We start from the raw sequence: 17,416 nt of genomic DNA on the forward strand, positions 1-17,416 counted from the left end.
AGAGGTGTTTAAAAGATTTATTTCTGTTTATGTGTATGCGTGTATGCCACACGAGTGCAAGTGCCCTCAGAGGCCAGCAGAGAGTGTGGAATCCTTCAGGGTTACAGGTGATTGTGAGCTACCCTGTACGGGTGCTGGGAACTGAGTCAGGCCCTCTGAAGAACAACTAATGCTCTTGACTGCTGGACCACCTCTCCAGAACCTTTTATTATTATTACATTAAAAATTTTATTTATATTTATTTATCTGTGTATGTATGTGAATTTGTGTATGTACACTCATGTACCTGGCATGCATGTGAAGAACAACTTGCATGTTGGTTCTGTCTTTCAACGCATAGGCTCAGGCCATCAGACTCGGAGGCCTTTTCTGGCCCAGTCGTTCTATTGGCAGTCAAACAGTTCTGCTCTGCTCTGCTCTGCTCTGCTCTACTCTGCTCTGTTCTGTTCTGTTCTGTTCTGCTCTGCTCTGCTCTGCTCTGCTCTGTTCTGTTCTTCCTTCCTTTCTTTCTTTTTCTGAGACAGGGTTTCTAAAATTCACTCTGGAGACCAGGCTGTCCTCAAAGTAACAGAGATTCGTCTGCTTCTGCCTACTGAGCACTGGGATCAAATGTCTGTGCGTCACCATTGCCTGGCTCAGTTATTTTCTTTAAAATATTTTCACTATAGCCGGGCAGCGGACACCCAAAATCTCAACACTCAGGAGGCAGATGCAGGTAGATCTCTGTGAGTTTGAGGCCAACGTGACATACAGAGTGAGTTCCAGGACATCCAGGGTTACACAGAGAAACCCTGTCTTGAAGAATAGATATACATATATACATACATACACACACACACACACACACACACACACACACACACACACACACACAATCTGCCATCCCCCTTGTTGGCAGGCATTTGGTTACTTCAAGACTTTTCCAGATGGTCCTAAACTTACCAATGTTTTCTAACTGCACGTGGAATTTCTTGCTGAAGGGGTCAACGTGGTCCTTCCATTTCCAAAGGTCAGTCTCCAGTTGGATTCAAAGTCCAGCAGGCAGAAGGGGAAGTGGGTGTGGTCTGCTCCGACAATGACCCCTGCCCTCTGATGGGTAAGACCAGAAAGAAATAATAAAGGATTTCCGTGGGTGGCCCCTGCTTGTCCCTCTCCCTTCACAGCTTGCAAGATGTCTCTGTAGTGAGCCTCTTTTTTTTTTTCTATTGCTGGTTTTATGTTTGAGACAGGTTACACGTAACCCAGGCTGGCCTCCTCAAACTGTATAGATAAGAAAAGGAACTTCTGCTCCTGTTTCCATCTCCTGCTGGGATCAAACCTAGGGTGTGCGTGCGTGAGTGCGTGTGTGTGCGTGTGTGTGCATGTGTGTGCGGGTGTGTGTGTGTGTGTGTGTGTGTGTGTGTGTGTGTGTGTCTGTAAGATCTGGGAGGAGGACCACTCAAAGACCAAGCTGATCAGAGCTGGGACTAAACAACCCTCCTTTGCTCATGGCCTGGTTCACTCTTCACTTAATCCAGTGGACCAGCTGCTTCTGTCCCATTGACTCTCTGTAGCTCCAACCCTCTCTCTCTCCCTCCCTTCCCATCCCTATCATTTATTTTGGAAGAAGCCGTACATTGAAATACGGACAGAAGTGAGATGTGGATCCTTCAGCTCCGTTCCAGGCCCCGATTGATATAATAAATGGCCATTTAATAATTTCAATAGATTGAATATGTGGGGAAAGGTATTTGAAGAGCTCCCGGGCCAGAGTGTTTTCTCAGGGCCTCTCAGTACTTTCTGGTACTCAGATTTCTGTGATCAGCCTCTGAGGTAGAGAGTCAGGCTGCTGGGTGAAGAGGAATTTTAATCCAGCAACGTGGCTGCTCGGGCAAGGGATCACATCCAAAGGCCTTCTAGATCTATATGATGCAGCTGGAATGCAGACACACCATTACTTAGGATCTGGCTGGAGTACAGACGTACCTTAATACACACTTCATCCCTAAAAATGGAGGTAAGCTTAGTTTGTAGAAGGAAGTAACCACGTTTGAAAGTGACGTCAAGTTGAGAGGCAGACAAAGGGATGAGTCAGAGAAAGATCTGACAAAAGGAGTCAGAGATAGGATACGCCCAACTCACCTGAGAGCAGCACAGGGAAGAGAGACCACTTAAGAGCATTCAGAGAGCCAAAAAGGGGTGGTGGTGGTGATGATGGTGGTGGTGGTGGTGGTGATGATGGTGGTGGTGGTGGTGGTGGTGGTGGTGGTGTTGTGTGTGGCAATTTTACCCAGAAAGCTTTACAGAGACAGATGGCAGAGAGAACAAGCTACACACAAGTGAAGACAGAACAAACCAGAGAATGAGAAGGAAGACTGAGCCAGGAGATTAGAACATCAAAGTTAGTATGAGGCCAGGCAGAGCAATGTGGTTAGAAACTGAGAGAAGCTGGATCGAGTCAGTCAGCTTGGAAAATTAGACTGTAAGGATGCTAGAAGCTTCCATGCCTAGGCCTAGAGATGGTATAGAGGAAAAAAAGCTCTGGGCTCAGCCTAGCCGTGTATTCATACAGCTTGGGTATGGTTCTCATCTCATCCCTTCATCTGAGGAAATAAAATACTTACAGATGGCGTTTCTGTCTACACACTAATAACTAGTGTCTCTGATATAGCCACTGACCATGCCTACTGAGTAGCCCCATTGTAACTAAACGCAGGCTCAGGTGAATGGCTACAGAGCACCCAAGTCCCTGCCATGGATCCCCAACTACAGCAGGGATCCATCCAGGGCTCAGAGTTAACAACATCTGCTATGATTGGAACATGTATTTTGTATTGGGCAGTAGGCCAAGTGTTTCACATCCACCTTTTTACTTACGTTTTGCATGGATTCAGCTTAACATGACTGTAGCCATCTTGAGTCATAACTACCACAATTACACCAGGATGTCCCCAGCTGGTTTTTCCTGCATAGTTTCCCAGCAAACTGTAAGTAGGCAAAACCATTAAAATGGTATGTGGAACTTTACAACTGAACCCTAGCTCCAGGGATGAATCAGAATCTTTGATGGTAGCTTGAGATAAACCAAGATAAACATTCCAGCTAGGATGACGTCACTTTCATCCTAACCCATAAATACGCCTCTCTTTGGGAACCAAATTGTGAGAATCCACCTTGGTCTTGTAGCTTTCTGGGCCGAGAGTCTCTAAGCCCCTACCAAATTATACTCTGTGTATTCCTTGCTCTCCCCGTCCCTGCTTTGGTCTTAGAGCACCTGGGGCTGGCTGGTCCTCATGTGCTGGCACCTGGTTCTTCTAGAACATTCTTCTCAACATCCCTCTGAAGACCTGTTTCATAGTGGAGAAAGTTGAGACTTGGGAAGCCAATTGTCACCTCACCAAAAGATTCTAGGCTGCCGTATGCCTCTAGTTCTCAAGCTGAGAAGAGAAGCAGCAGCCACAGGCCTGGAACATTGTTCTCTTTACAGCATCACAATGGGGAGACTCCTCCATCAGATCCCAGATGTGGACAGAGACTAGCAGAGAACGCCAGAGTGTTGAGAGTCTCTGAGATGGCTAGCGTCAGGAAGAAGGGAATGGAAACTTGGAGAGGGAAGTGATTTTCTAGGGACTCCCTGTTTAGTGCTCAGGTCAACAAGGACAGACCGCAAGGAACATCAAGCCCACCAAGCCATTGCAAACAGATGACAGTAATGGCAATTCTGGGTGTAAAGCCTGTCTACCATTTTGATCGTTTTGCATAGCTGTGGAGAGAATATCTTGTGTATTGTGTGGCTACATCACTTGTCAATAAAAAGCCTGTGGGAAAGGGTAGGAGAGAAGGTGGGACATCCTGTGGGGAGATTGAATTCTGGGATAGAGAAGGTGGGGGACTCTCCAGGGAACATGAAGGAAGACAGACACATTGAGAGCTCAGCAGAGGTAATCTACCACATGACAAAACTTAGATTAGAATAAACAGGTCATTAAGATATGAGTTAGTTGGAGAACCAGCCAGGACTATTTGGCCAAAGTATTTGGGAATATACTTTCAGTCTCAGCCAGGAGCTTGGGGCTTGGTGGAAAAACACCACATAACACATATCTTAATCAGTTTGAATTGCCATAACACGTACCTCAGACTAGATAATTTATAAGCAACAGAAAATCTATTGCTCACAATTTTGGGGGTGCTGTTCAAGGCCTAGGTAGCAGTAGATTTAAAGTGTGACAGAGGCCGCTCTTGCTTCAGAGATGGTACCTTTGGCCATTCGTATAATGATGCATACCTGGAAGGTAGTGTCACATGGACTACCCTATTCTCAGTGCCCAAAGCACCAAGTGGGGAGTATTTCAAGTCAGATGTAATTTCCCTGAAGCCATCAGCCCCTTGTGTCTTAGTTAAGGTTTTCTATGGCTGTGAAGGGACGCCATGATCACAGCACCTCTCATAAAGGAAAGCATTTAATCGGGACTGGCTTACAATTCAGATATTTAGTTCATTGTTGTCCTGTTGGGAAGCATGGTGGCGTGCAGGAAGACGTGGTGCTGGAGAGGTAGCTGAAGAGTTCTGCATCCAATCAGCAGAGAGCAGGGTGAGAGAGACACTGCCTGGCTTGAGCATCTGAGACACTCCCCTGGAAACGCCCAGTGACACACTTCCTCCAAGAAAGCCACGCCCACTCCAATAAGGCCACGCCTTCTAAGAGCGCTACTCCTTATGGGCCTATGGGGCCATTTTCAACCGAAACACCAGACCTAGAGATCCCAAATCATGACCTCAGTTTTAGACAATTGCTCTTCCTGGCTCTCGGTGATGTTCGTTGTTGAAGCAGTAGAAGCCGGAGATGCATTCAGTCTTCCCACTTCCTGTAGGATGTTCTCAGTATTACCAACAGTGCTTCCCTCTGAGAACGGTGAAACATGGCTGTACTTGGCACTAGAGTCCTGTAAACTTGGTTCTGAAACAAGACCCTGCCTTAAAAACACAACAAACAAAACCCCGTAAATACATGCAGGAAAAATGGCCATCTGTGACTTTGAAGGTTCCCCGAAGCAAACCTCACTGTAAAAAGTCACGTGCTTTTTTTTTTTTTTTTCTTTTTTTTGGAGCTGGGGACCGAACCCAGGGCCTTGCGCTTGCTAGGCAAGCGCTCTACCACTGAGCTAAATCCCCAACCCCAAGTCACGTGCTTTTTAGGTTTAGCCTAAGCATTGGTCTCTGAAGATCCAAAGACAACAGGGATAAAAGGGGGCTGATTTTGATTCAGGATATCAAGTTTGGCAATAGAAGTGTCTTAGAGGTTTCATTGCTGTGAAGAGTCACCGTGACCAAGGCAACTCTTACAACAGAAAACATTTCATTGGGGCTGACTTGCGATTTCAGAGGTTTAGTCCATTACCATCAGGGTGGGCAGCATGGCAGACATGGTACCGGAAGGGCCGAGAGTTCTACATCTTGATCTGAAGGCAGCAGGAGACTTTATCTCGCACTGGATGTAGCTTGAGCATATATCACCACAAAGCCTGCTTTCAGAGACACACTTTCTCCAACAAGGCCACACCTATTCCAACAAGGCCACACCTCCTGATAGCGCCACTCCCTATGGCCAAGCATTCAAACACAGGAGTCTACCGTGGCCATTCCTATTCAAACCACCACAAGAGGGGACCTGAGAAAGGAAGGCTTCCCCAAGTCCCACCCGAGTCTGAGGCTTTGGAAAGGAGGTGGTTTTAGACTGTACAGCCTCAGAGGTTGGATTTCTAGCTGCTGTTAACATCCTCCCATTCTGAGCTGTTTCAAATTTAAAAGTCACGGACAGGTAGGTCATTTGTTACTATTCCGGATAAACAATGTTTCCTTTTCTTCCCTGGCCTCCTGCTCCTGGACAGGGTCTCATATAACCCAAACCGTCCTCAAACCCTAGGTAGCTGATAACCCTGAGGTTTCTTTTTTGTTTTGTTCTGTTTTTTTTTTTTTTTTTTTTTTTTTTTTTCGGAGCTGGGGACCAACAGGGCCTTGCGCTTGCTAGGCAAGCGCTCCACCGCTGAGCTAAATCCCCAACCCATTTTGTTCTGTTTTTAATCTGACTTTTGGCATGCATGGATGTTTTGACTGCATGGACAGCTGTGTACCATGTGCACGATGCCTGCTGTCTTCAGAGGCTACAAGAGGGTGTGGGTTTTTTTTTTTTTTTCTTTCTTGTCTTAAGAGGCTACAAGAGGGTGTGGTTTTTTTTTTTTTTTTTTTTTTGGACTGAAGTTAACAGTTGCGAATCACCAGGTAGATGCTGGGAATTGAACCAGGGACCTCTGGAAGTGCAACCAGTACTCCTAACTATTGAGCCATCTCTCTAGCCCCATCCTTGAACCTCTGATACTTCTGCCTCTATTTCCCAAGCGTGCAGTTACAGGCCTGTGCTGCCAGGCCTGGCTAAAAGTGTTTTCTTTGTAACAAAGGATACATTGAAAAAAGGAAGCCTATAATTCCTTATTTGCTGATGGAAGGGAACCAACAGGATGAAATTTGCATAAGTATTAAAAGTCTCAAAACACAGGAAGAAACCTTGTCTAGAATCCCAGTAGAGAGCATTGTTCACTTCCAATCACTGTCTCCTGAAATCTCTGATGAGTCTTTTCTTAATTGTATTAGAATTTTGTTTAATTTCCCAGGTTGACACTGTACTTAGAAACTCAATAGCCAAAAATTGAAATTTTATGTCTGGGGAAAAAAGATTCAGAAAAATATATTCAATGTATCTGATATCAAAATGAAGAAAAGAGTATAAAATCTTTATATTGACATTGAAATGGGAAAGAGACTATACTTTAAAAACCCTTTATAGTAACTAGCGTCCCTCTAGTGTGCCCATACTGTACTGCTAATTGGGCAACCAGTCACATCCTATTTTCTATTGTAAATAGAAAGATCTAGAGAAGTAGCCTACAAGTAGAATATTCACTAGGTTCTGGGTTCGATCCCTAGCACCACACACACATTTTTATTTTTAAAAAGAAAAAATGATGACATCATCGTGTTGTGTCCTTGTGTGACAAAAAGGGTAAGGGCCTCTTTTATAAAAGTACTCATCCATGAGGGGTGGGGGTCACTTTCCAAAGGCCTTACCACCATCACAGCAGGTACTGGATCCTAACACGAACCAGGGAGGGGAGCACTGGGATTCCAGCCAGAACTTATGGCCACCTCTTTCCTCACATCAACCCCACAAGGTATATAGTCTTATTATCTCTAGTCTATCATGAGGAAAATAAGGCCCAGATAAATGGCAGAGCGAGGTCCATGTGACTGAGGACGCTCATGCTGCTTCTGTGACTCGCACTGGTCCAAAGGACCTCAGGGGCAATAGTACAGTTGCAAGCTTAAGACAGAAGTGCCCTTACGGGAGGATCACTGCCTAGTCCTGAGTCGGTCACCTAACTCCCAGGTCTAAGGTGCTGACTAGTCAGTTAACTGGAGACCTTACAGATGAGGGGTCATAGGTGGGCCTGTCAGCAACTGGGGAGGGAAGTAGAGAACTTTGAGGCGTAAACATGTCTGTCTGGGCCTACTCTTCGGATATGTAGACAGCAGTTCAGGAGGAGACCCCAGTTGGGCCTGGTTTGCAAAATACTCTGGTTTAGCACATCAAACTGTGCTCCAGTGGAAGCCGGTGGAGTTGTTTCTTTGCTCCTTAGCGCCCCCTTGTGCCGCACTGACTCATTTGCTGAGCCTCTGTCTCCTTGGTGTTCTTTAGCTCAGATCTCAGCACCTCCTCGTACTCTCACTGCGCGTGAGAATCACTGTCTCCATCAAGGCAGCCATGACTTGTAATTCTCCCCGAGTTGTGTACGTCCTCATAGTCTTAGGAGGTGCTAAACTATATATAGTGTGTGAAAGGCTGGTCGAAGAGTATGGGGGTGGGGTGGGATGGACTCCATCTATTCGGCGACGGTGGCGTGATACTTTCTGGAGGTACAGCCACTTTCTGCGCCACTAATACTCATGTAAGTAACCCCCACCCATGCACTGTAAGGAAGCCCTATTAACTCATTGGTTTTTCAAATTGGCGGGATGGTATTTTGGTTTGTTGTTGGTTTGCTATAATGGGGGAGGGAGGCTAAACACTGATTTACACTTCCTCTGGCAAAGAGTCATCAAAACAACCTCCTTATGGGACCGCATCTCCCATGACCCCAGCTGTGTCCCTCCGACATGGCTCTGGATTTTTCTCTTCTGACTCTACTTACCCTGGCTCAGGGCACTAATAGTCATGGCTATGACATGGAATACATTTGCTAATGCATGTGCCAGGCTCTGGGCAGGATTATATACTCCGAGAGGCTCCTTAAACCAATCCTAGGAAGTAAGCACTTGTAATTGGCCTATTTCACACGAGGCCAAAGTGAAGGTCTCAGAAGGTGAGTCACTTTGCCAAGGTTATGCAGCCAATGAGGGTTGTCCCAGGAAATGGATTAATGGGGGTGGGGCAGAGAGAGAGAGAGAGAGAGAGAGAGAGAGAGAGAGAGAGAGAGAGAGAGAGAGACTGTGCTCTTACAGTCTAGGGACAGTGTAGCCCTCTAGTACAGGAGAGTGTTTGCACTTGCAGCCAGAGAGGGTTTGGAGGCTGGAGCCTGGTGCCTTCATTAAAAGGTGCCCAGTCTTGGCCTATCTGCCAGGACTGCTTCAAGTCCCTTTGAGCCTGGGCCTTTCAAAGCATCAACCAAACCGGGTGGGGGGCTGCCCAGAAATAGCCACTCGGGCCCCCATGAATACTGAGCTGGGGTCTCTGGCATGGGGCCCAGCACTCTCGTGGTGCTCCACGTTCCCCAGTTGTTTCTGATGCCTAAGAGTGAGAACCTCTGGAGAAGGCAGGAGAGCCTTGGCTGAGGGGCTCACACTGCACTCTCTGCTGGCTCTGACAGCAGCTGCAGGAAGTGCGTCGGCTGAGTGGGCTTTTTGTCTGTGGCGACGTCTGTTTTCTCCTCACGTTTGTTAGAAGGTCTGGCGTGAGGGAAAGTGTGTGAATTCCTTAATCATCACGCACGCTGCATTATTTTCCTTCACGTTTGGGTGTAGCCTAACAGAGTAAATAAACACTTTGAGATCCAAAGCATACAAGCTGGTACCTGAGCACCTTGCCCGCGAGAAGCCTGAGGACGTAGTCTCCTGCTTCCCCTCCCTGCTCATCCACGAATATGGATGACTCAACTGTCAGGAGCGATGGCTACTCTTCCACAGGATCCTGGTTCAATTTCGACCATCTTGGAACTTGGCCACCTTCTTGTGCCTGTGCTCTGTGCCTGCCTCCTCCCCCACCCCGGTGTTTTAGGGCACACAGGTGTCTCACTGATAACTACAATTCAGGGTTCTTGGGCATGGGCACCAGTTCTGCTACAGTACCCCCCACCCCTCTCTCAAAGATTTATTTATTTATTATATATAAGTACACTGTAGCTGTCTTCAGACACACCAGAAGAGGGCCTCAGATCCCATTACAGATGGTTGTGAGCCACCATGTGGTTGCTGGGATTTGAACTCAGGACCTCTGGAAGAGCAGTCAGTGCTCGTAACCGCTGAGCCATCTCTCCAGCCCAACAGTTCATCTCTTGAAATACTTCACTTGTGCACATCCTGACTTGAGGCTAGGCTCTGCCATGTACCTGCTGTGTGATCTTGGGCATGTTACTTGGCTACTCTGGGCTCCAGCCTCCATTGCTGTAGGATGAGAACGGTAATTCCCATCTTAGGGGATGGCTATGAAGGGGGCGGGAAAACGTATGTTTTGTAGCAGTGCCACTTTCTAGTCACGTGACATTGGATGGGTTAACCTCTCTGGACTCCTTTCCTGCCTTGTAACCTGGGGTCCCTGATGGTGTAGTAGCTTTAAGGCTGTGGCAGGGTTGAAGAGTCTAAGGGTCTAAGATCACAGACAGATTTACATGGAAATCAATCCAATGATTATGAGGCACATGACACAGAGCCTGGGATATATATATAGTAAATGCTCAATAAACAGTGGCTTTTCTATTATTGGTTTCCATCCTTAACTTGTGAACGTCTCTGACCTCAAAAAGTTTTCAAGCTGCTCTTCCATTTCTGGCTTCTAGGGGTTTCAGGGCTACCACCTCGCTCAGAGCCTTTGGAGAGTTAGCGGTACTGACGGGGTTTGTGTCTTTCCCGCCAGCTCTTGTGTGACTTCTGATTATGAGCTCCAGCTGCAGCTCAGGACTCCTGCTGCTTGCTCTGGCTTCCCATCCTGGGCTGGTTCCTCTTTCTGATCAATTCGCCTTAGAATCACCGAGAGGACACACCTCTGGGTCCACCTGTGAGGGTGTTTCCATTGTGGTCAGGTTTAACAGAGGGAGAAGGTTCACCCTGAATGTGAGTGGCATCCTCTCAAGGGCTGGGGCCCTGCTCTGAGGAAAAGGAGAAAAGAAAGCCAGACGAAGGTTGGTTTCTCCTTTCTCTGCTTTTAGCAAGGATCTCAGGTCACACAGTACTGCTAACTCTGCCAGACCTTCCCCACATGGTTGTGTCACCCTCTCAAGCCATGAGCCAAGAGCTCTCTTAATCTATGCCCCTTTCCCAGGATGCATTAAATCAGACAGACTAGGGTTAAGTCCCTGCTTCAGCCTATTAGCGTTAGAGAATGATTGAATCTGAGTTTTCCCATCTGGAAAATGGACCTAGTAAAGTGCTTTTCTTGCAGGGCTGTCTAAAGGCGAAGGGCTTGTGAGCATTCTCTGGGATGCTCAAACATGTTTCTCTGTTTCTCTGATTACCTCGCCCCAAGGAATGAATTGTAGTGAACAGAACACACTGGCATTTAAATGGGGGAAACAGAGCTGGCAGGGTGGCTCATTGAGAAAAAGGTACTTTCTGTCAAGCTTTATGACCCGAGTTTGATCCCTGGGATGGATGTGGCGGAAGGAGAGAATCGACTTCTGCAGACTGTCCTCTGATCTCCATACGTGCTGTGGCATTGCACGCACACACATGTACACAATAAATAATAAATATAAAAATCCTCCTTGCCAGGCGCCAAGCATTAGAAAATCTCCCTTTTTCTCCAGGGCCCACCATGCACCTGTGCTTCCTAGATGGCGGCACGGAGTATTGAAGGGGGGATGGAGGGAGGGGGAGGGCAGGAGCTGAACTCTTGTCTCCAACCCCCAAGGTATGCTAATGTCTTAAGCTGGGGAGATGGCTCAGTTTGCAAAGTATTTGCTGTACAAGTTTAATTCCTGGCACTCCAACATAAAAACTGTATGTATGTATGTGTGTATATATGTATGTATGTGTGTGTATGTATATGTGTGTTATGTGTGTGTATGTATGTGAGTGTGCATGTATGTGTGTATGTATATGTGTGTTATGTATGTGCATGTATGTGAGTGTGCATGTATGTGTGTATGTGTATATGTATGTGTCTGTATGTATGTGTGTCTGTATATGTGTGTTATGTGTGTGTATGTATGTGAGTGTGCATGTATGTGTGTATGTGTATATGTATGTGTGTGTGTGTAAACCCAAATGCTGGCAAAGCAGAGATGGGAGGATCCCTGGGGCTCTCTAGCCAGCCAGCCCAGCCTTGTTGGTAACGTTAGATTTAATGAGAGTTCCTATCTAAAGTAATAAGACGGAACGTGATTGAGGAAGACACCAGGCCTTGACCTCTGTCGTCCACAAGCACCCCCCACCCACACACACACTTCATCTTCACACACGTAAGAGTAAGTTAAAGTTGTAACTGGCAGGACTGCGTTGTTTGGCACTTGTCAGAGCTCAGCGAGTCAAGTGGAACTCATTGTGGTAAGTCCCAGTCCAGTGTAAGGCTTGTCCTCCGCTACGGGAGATTTTGATCCTTAGAGCCAGCCTCCTCCAGAGTGTGACACGAACACCCTCAGAGAGAAGACAGCTTTATGCTGGGGCAGCAATTCTCAACCTCTCTAACTCTTTAACAGAGTTCCTAATGCTGTGCTGACTCCCAACTACAAAATCATCTTCATTGCCACTTCATACCTGTAATTCTGCTGTTACGAGTCATAAATATCTGATATTTCCGGTGGTCTTAGGTGACCCCTGTGGAAGGTCATTCAGTTCTCCCCTCCAAAGGGGTTGCGACCCACAGGTTGAGAACCATTGCGTTAGCGTGATGTACCCACAGGCTAAGGAATGCCAAGGACAGTGGCAAACACCAGAGACTGAGAAGGAAGGTGGGATTCGCTTCTAGAACAGGGGGGGGGGAGAGAGAGGGAGGGAGAGAGAGAGGGGAGGTGGAGAGAGGGAGGGAGTGGGGGGGAGGGGGAGAGATAGGGAGGGGAGAGAGGGGGAGGGGGAGAGAGGAGGAGGGGGAGAGAGAGAGAACCAGTCTGTTGACACCTTATTGCCGATTTCCAGCCTCCAGAAACAAGGACTGATACATTTCTGTTGTTTACAGCACCAGCTGCTGCTGTTTGGTTCCGACAGCCCTAGGAAATTAATTCAGACACAGTTTTGGGAAGCCTGAATAAATAAACATTTTGCCAGCTCTCTAGCTCCCAAGGGCTCTCTGTACAGCAATCAGGAAGGTTTGATGATACGGAAAGGAGAGACAGGCAGAGAGGAGCCTGGGCTGGATGCCAGCAGGAATGGATGTCCATTCGCTGCTTGGCAACTGAGAGGCTAAACGTCAAGGGTGAGGGGCTGAGGAGAAGTCCCAGTCAGTAAGGCAAGCATGGGGACCCAAATTAGAACCCAGAACCCATACACAGAGCCAGGCATAACATGTGTTTCCAATACCAGTGCTGGGAAGGAGGAGATAGGTACAACCCTAATGTTGGCCAAACCAGTCAACTCGGTGGATTATAGGCTAGAGAGACCCCGCCTCAAAAAGACATGATGGATGCAACCCGAGAACTGACACTTGAGACACTCTTCTGACCTTCACTAGTGCATGTATCCATGTGCTTATGTACCTACACATAGTACATGTACCAACACACGTGCACACACGCACACACACAGGCACACGCACACATGCAATTTGGAGATTTAAGAGTCACCACATTTTTTTTTAAATTTTTGCTTTGTTTTGTTTTGAGACAGGATTTCTCCTTGTAGTTGCGGCTGTCTTGGAACTTGCTTTGTAGACCAGGCTAGTCTAGAACTCAGAGCTGCCTGCCTCTGCCTCCCAAGGACTGGGATTAAGGGTGTGCACCAACGCTGCCTGGCTCTTTCTCTCTCTCTCTTCTCTCTCTCTCTCTCTCTCTCTCTCTCTCTCTCTCTCTCTCTCTGACAGACAGGCTTTCTCTGTGTAGGTCTGGCCATCTTGGAACTTGCTCCTGAGTGATGAGAATAAAGGCCTGTGCCATCACCACCTGGCAAAATATTACTTTTTGAGTGATGCTGGGGGCGGGGGTGAATCCAGGGCCTCTCACATTTACCAGAGCCTTACCTCCCCACCCAGCCACTAGGCTCCACCCTTACCTGCCGCGTTATTCTAGGCAGGTTACTGAACCTCTCTGAGCTTCAGATACCTCATACACAAACTGGGAACAGCTATGGCTGGCAGGACATAAGACTGTTTCATTGATTGAACGATGTGCTATTTACTTAAAAGAGAGAAAGAGAAAGGCAGACTCTCTGTACCCAGTCCAGGGTGTAGATTTCACCTTCTTATTACTAATCCTTTACGGATTACAGATGGGTAGACTGGATTCTGATTTGTCCATTCACGGAGATGCTAAATGTACCTACTGTGTGTCTATTAATCCCAGGCAGACTTAGACCAGGGCACCCAAATGCAGTCAGCTCAGCGAACACTTGAAATGTAGAGCCAGGATACGAAATTGCCAAATAGCAGATTAATTTTAAAGCTGGCTTGATGTTGAATGCCTGTTGGGCCAGAAGTTCAAAGTCATCCTGGCTACATGTCTAGTTTGAGATTAGTCTGAGCCACTCGAGGTCCTGTTGTGAACAAACAAACAACCCAAGTATCCCAAGATACTCCACAAACCAAAGAGCCAGATCAAACAAGCAAAAGCCACAACCGCAAAATGCAGTAGAAGCCATGTATAGGACCTGACATCTGTAACAGGAAGCTGAAAGCCTGGGGCATTGCTACGGGTTTAGGTCCAGCCTCAAATACGTAGCGAGTTCTAGACTGAGCCACTAGTGAGATTTCTTTTCAGAAACAAAACACAGAGCCAGCAATGTTTGGGCATGTTTCCCTTTTTGGAGGATTCTCCCATGGCTTTCAAGGTCCACTCCTTTCCCACACTTGATCTCAGGAGAACCTTGCTCTTTCAGAGAGAGGAAGAGGACTCATGGACAAGAACTGTATGTCCCATGCTGCAAATGGTTGCTAGTTCTCAGAGCAGGAACCTGGGAGTGGCTCTGTGCAGTGGATACTCCTGAGCACAGAAAGTGAAAAGCTTCCAAGCAGAAGGACCTAGAGAAAGCTGTTTGAAGCCAGTTGGTTCACAGGGTGTAAAGCAGGCTGCTCAGTAGACACATATGGCTCTGGTAAGTTGAGGATTGGAAAATGGCTCTCTCCGACTTCATGGTCCCACACTGCCCCACTTGTGGAGTGTATTTTCATTAGGTTGTAAAATACGTCTTGGGGAGATATGGAGGCTGGTCAGGAAATGCCTCTGGCTTCACAAAGCCCACAGTCCGGCAGGTGAGTGAATACTGACAGCCGAGCAAACGCTTATCTCCACTGGTTTGAGACTCAAGCTCTGTCTTCCAGATGACTATTCTGTTGCCTTTTCCTGCCCCAGAACCACACTGTTTTCAAGACTACAGCCTAATAGAATGTCTTGTGACATCTGGGGCAGGAAGTCCTTTTCTCCCCCTTTTTGGTGATGGGGTTATAAATGGGGCCCCACACAAGTTAAGCACAGGCTTTACCATAAGCTCCACATAAGCCACTTGCTTTTTTCTCTAAGAACACCTTGGCTGTTCTTCAAGAGGTGTTACAGATGCACTAGTGACTTGCTTTTCCTTCCTTCCTTTCTTCCTTCCTTCCTTTCTTCCTTCCTTCCTTTCTTTCTTTCTTTCTCCTTCCTTTCTCTCTCCTTTCTTTCTTTCTTTCTTTCCCTCTCTTTCTTTCTTTCCCTCTCTTTCCCTCTCTCTTCTTTCTTTCTTTCTTTCTTTCTTTCTTTCTTTTTCTTTCTTTCTTTCTTTCTTTCTTCAAGGTCTCCTGTAGCCCAGGCTGGCTCTAAACACTCCTGGTAGCCAAGGATGACCTTACACTTCTGATCCTCCTGTCTCCACTCCTATTCCTGAATGCTCTGATTACAGACAAGTACCAACATATCCTGTTTATTTGGTGCTAGAATGCACTGTTAACTGAGCTACATCCTCAGCCCCAGACATACTTCTTACACATTTTTTTTCTTTTTTTTTTCCGGAGCTGGGGACCGAACCCAAGGCCTTGCGCTTGCTAGGCAAGTGCTCTACCACTGAGCTAAATCCCCAACCCCCCAGACATACTTCAAACAATAATTAAAAGGCAGTTTAATTATGTAAGACTATCTGTAGATTTCTACCAAATAAAACTTGACAAGTCAGTAGCATTTGTGAGTTACTTATTTTATGTCAAGGGTTTTTCTTCCTTCTTTATTTTATTTTTTATTTTTTTTCTTTTTTTTTTTTTTTTTTTCAGAGCTGGGGACCGAACCCAGGGCCTTTCGGTTGCTAGGCAAGCGCTCTACCGCTGAGCCAAATCCCCAACCCCTATTTTTTATTTTTTAAAGATTTATTTATTATATATGAGTACACTGTCACTGTCTTCAGACTCACCGGAAGAGGGCATCAGATCCCATTACAGATTCATGTGGTTGCTGGGATTTGAACTCAGGACTTCTGGAGGAGCAGTCAGTGCTCCTAACCACTGAACCATCTCTCCAGCCTCCTTTATTTATTTTTTTTTTAAAAACTTGTTTTATATGTCTGAATGTTTCACTTACATGCACATGTGCACCACATTTGTGCTTGGTGACCAGGGAAGCCAGGAGAGGGCGTTGAATATCCTAGAACTGAAGTTAGATGGAGTTCACATGTTTGGAGTAGGAATTGAACCTGGTCCTTTGCAAGACCAACAAGTGCTCTTAACCTCTGACCCAACTCTACAACCCTACCAAGGGTTTTCTTAAAATTTGTTAAAAATGGGTTGGGGATTTAGCTCAGTGGTAGAGCATTTGTCTCAAAAGCGCAAGGCTCTGGGTTCAGTCCCCAGCTCCGAAAAAAAGAAAAGAAAATAATTTGTAAAAAAAAAAATTATTTTTGAGACAGGATTTCTCTGTGGAATCCTGGCAGTAGATTTCCTGTAGAACAAGCCTGCTTCGAACTAAGATTTGCTGGGATTAAAGACATGTGCCATCACATATGGCTTAAAACTTGTAAATTCTTAATGTAGTGTACATAACACATATAACAGGACATTAATCATATGTGTATAATTCGAGGAACACACACATACACACATTTTTTTAACCATTACCAAGCACCCCAAAAAGTTCTATTATGTCCCTTCCCAATCAGTAGCCGCAGGCTCAGAGACAAGCAGCATTCTGACTTCTACCCGGAGAACTCTTGAATTAGCTTCTGAGCATCACCGTGTGCACGCTAAGCGCTCCAAGGAGTCCTGCTCTCAGTCCGTGCTTGGAGTGCACAAATCTGAGATGTTTTATCAGGCAAAAAAGTGAAAAGTAGAGGCAGGAATCTCAGCATCCGATATTAAGGCTCAAAAGACGGAGGAAGGAGTCAGACAGAGACAAGAACTCTGAGTCCCATTGCGTTTCGTGGCCAGGGAAGGCTCGATAGAGGAAGACATTACACTGGACTCTGATGGATGAGCAGGAATTTGTGTATAGAAAAGGAGACATGCTTTGAGTCGAAGCCACATTTCACCTGAGTCTGGTGGATTCTGAGAATGAAGAAGGAAGGCATCGCCCCGAGCTTGTGAAGCCTCAAAACCCCTCTCTGAACACATATGAGCTGCCATTTGAGTTGGGAGTTTAAGAGGCCTAGGAGAGGCGATAAAGTAAAAGGTCATATTACAAAATAGGACAGCGAGAGGCTTGGGCTCCAAGGAAGAAGCCAGAACTTCACCAGGGGAGGAGCAGGGAACCATCGACTTCAGGCAGGGACAGAAAAGTTTTCCAGAGTCATTTTTTGAGATTCAGGACTCAAGATCCGCGGCTCCGACTACGTAGTCGCCTAGGATTCGAAGGATTTCCCCGCGTGGACCTCTGCGGACACCAGCCAGGCAGCTTGTCTAGCCGCGCAGCTTTGCGGAGTAGCCTCGCAGCGCTGAATGCTTTATGCCCGAATCGACCAATGGGCTGGCGGCACCCGGTTGCCCTGGCTACGGAGCGGACAGGGGCGGGGCCGGGGCACCGGGGCGGGGCTAGGGCGGGGCTTATATAAGCGAGCGGCGGGCGCAAGGCGG

The sequence above is a fragment of the Rattus rattus genome, chromosome 1 (genome assembly GCF_011064425.1).
Source record: "Rattus rattus isolate New Zealand chromosome 1, Rrattus_CSIRO_v1, whole genome shotgun sequence".
In the NCBI taxonomy this organism is placed as follows: Eukaryota; Metazoa; Chordata; class Mammalia; order Rodentia; family Muridae; genus Rattus; species Rattus rattus.